The sequence below is a fragment of the Echinops telfairi genome, unplaced genomic scaffold (genome assembly GCF_000313985.2).
Source record: "Echinops telfairi isolate 266 unplaced genomic scaffold, ASM31398v2 ScPeMD7_7436;HRSCAF=8474, whole genome shotgun sequence".
Lineage (NCBI taxonomy): Eukaryota > Metazoa > Chordata > Mammalia > Afrosoricida > Tenrecidae > Echinops > Echinops telfairi.
This window is the reverse complement of record NW_022111336.1, coordinates 5448574-5451182: the sequence shown is the minus strand read 5'-3', so window position 1 is coordinate 5451182 and position 2609 is coordinate 5448574. Positions and strand designations below refer to the sequence as shown.

The 2609-nt window shown below is 42.1% G+C and overlaps 1 protein-coding gene and 1 pseudogene across 4 annotated transcripts in view; one reads left to right on the top strand and one right to left on the bottom strand.

Annotated features, from left to right (window-relative positions):
* DMD (dystrophin) overlaps window positions 1-2609 on the top strand; it is a 2430848-nt gene that overhangs the window by 348883 nt on the left and 2079356 nt on the right. The gene's annotated exons all lie outside the window — the stretch shown is intronic.
* Window positions 1-2609, bottom strand: part of LOC105979611 — a 15540-nt pseudogene that overhangs the window by 2579 nt on the left and 10352 nt on the right.

Below are 2609 nucleotides of genomic sequence, written 5' to 3'. Positions count from 1 at the left end.
CTTGTGTTTTCCAGTCTAGCCTGTTGGGCCACCATGCCCTGTCTCCAATCTGACCCCGCCACGCTGAGGCAAGGCACTGGGGGGAGGGTGGGGTTAAGAGGATTTATCAAAACTGCCAGCAGTTCTCCTCTGCGTTCTCCACCTTGATCTTCTACTGGCAGTTTCCGATGATGCCTACACACTCGTCACCTGCCAGGATCCCCTTTCCCTTGGCAACAATGCGCTGGACCATGTCTGTGAGCAACTTCTTCTGTTCCAGGGTGAGGGCTGGAAATTGGTGGGGTATGGTGATGGGTAGTTTGGCAGAGAAGAATCTTCTTAGATGTCAGATGTGGTGGCTGAGGCAACAGCTTGCAAATAGGATGAGTTAGTTGGTTTGCACTGCTTAGCATCTCTAACTTGAGGGCCCAAGAGTCTGATTTTGCTTAGTGAGCAGAAATACTCCTTTATGCTTCTTTTTATTTTGAGAACAATGCTTCAAAAGGAGGGTGGCTAGTGTATAGTCTTCAATATCCTTTAAAAAGCCCCGGTGGTGCAGTGGTGAATTGCTTTGATGATAAACAGAAGGTGAGCCATTCAGAAATGGCCAGGCTTTCTAAAGGAGAAAGAAGATGTTTGCTTCCATACCGATGTGCAACTGGAAATCCTATGGGTCAGTCTTACTATGGTCACTGCGAGTTGAAATCCACTGGACACACAATAGCAAATCACATTTGGCCGAAGTATTTCTATTGTTATTATTAGATTGTGGTTGTAGGTTGTCATAGTTTGGGTTCCTTAAAGAAGCCAAGGACTAGGGACCAAGTGGTTGTTCTAGTAGCTGATCACAGGAAGCATAAGTTGGGGAGCAGGGAATGTGAGGGGAAAAAGGGAAACACTTATAAAAGTCTATTATCGAGGTGGCCACTCTTGTGAAAAATGATTGCTCAATCCCCTTGAGACCCTCTGAGGAATGCTATGGAACACACTGGCGATGGTGAGTCCAAAAGTCTTGCTGTGAAATCATGTTGTGGTGCTTCAGTGCCATCCAGTCAGTTCTGACTCACAGTAACTCTACATAACATACAATGAAACATTGCCTGCTCCTTTATCCTCCTCACAATTGTTGTAATGTTCAAGCCCATTGTGGCAGTCAATCCATTTCCACCAGGTCCTTTGCCAACTCACAATTGTTCTTATATTTGAGGCCATTTTTGAAAGCACTGTGTGAAACTACCTCATTGAGGGTCTTCATCTTGTTTGCCCCCCCACCAACTCTGTTTGATCAAGCATGATGTCCTTTTCCAAAGTGCATGAGATGAAATCTCGCCATCCCAGCTTCTAAGGACCATTATGACTGTACTTCTTCGAAGAGAGATTTGTTTGTTCCTTTGGCAGTCCACAGTGTTTTCATTATTCTTCATCAGCACCATAATTCCCATGCACCAATTCCTCCTTAGTCTTCCTTAATCATTGTTCAACTGTCACACCACACATTGAGGCGATTGAAAACACTTTGGCTTGAGTCAGGCACACCTTCATCCTCAAAGTAGCATCTGTCTCTTAAGCACTTTAAAAGTCTTGTGCAGCAGCTTTACCCACTGTAATGTATTCTGTGATCTCTTGATTCCTGCTTCCATGAGCACTGATCATGGATCCCAATAAGATGAAAGCCTTGGCAACTTTCATCTTTTCTCTGCCTATCATGATGTACAGCTAGGAAGCTCTTTATTTTCTTGACATTCGTTGTAATCCGTATTGAAGGCTGCAATACTAGATCTTTATCAGCAAGTGTTTCAAGTCCTCTTCACTTTCACCAAGCACATGAGTGTCATGTGCATATCACAGGTCATTTATAACCTTCCTCCGAAGCTGATGCATTTGAATTGTGGTGCTGGAGAAGAATATCGAAAGTACCATGGACTGATAAAATGAGAAACTGATCTGTGTAGAAAGAAGGCCAGAGTGCTTCTAAAGAGGTAAGGATGGTAAGACTCCATCTTACATGGTTTGGACATGTTGTCAGGAGAGAGCAGTCCCTCGAGAAGCACATCATGTTTGGTAAAGGAGAGTGACTGTGAAGAAGAGGAAGGCCCTTGACGAGATTGATCGACACAGTGGCTCAGGCATAGGAATGATTGTGAGGATGGCAGAGCACTGTACAGTGTTTCATTGTGTTGTGCATAGGGTCTCTCTGGATTGTGCTTGACTCATTGGCACCTAACAACAAGAACAATTCTGATTCCACATTCTTCATACAATCCAGCTTCTTTTTATAATTTGCTTTCAGTACAAATTGAACAAATATTTTGAGAGGATAAACCTTGACACATATACCTTGTGGTTTTAAACCATGTAGGATTTCCTTGTTTGGTTCACATAACTTGATTGCCTTTGGATCCATGTGCAAATTCTCCATGAAAACAATGAAGTGTTCCAGAATTCCTATTCTTCTTAATGCTATCCATAATGTGTGATTGTTTACTCACTCAATTTACTTTGTATAATTAATAAAAAGTAAATATCTTTTTTTTCTAGTGGAAGTTTATTTATTTATTTATTTTTTAAACACTTTATTAGGGGCTCATACAACTGTTATCACAATCCATACACACATCAATTGTGTAAAG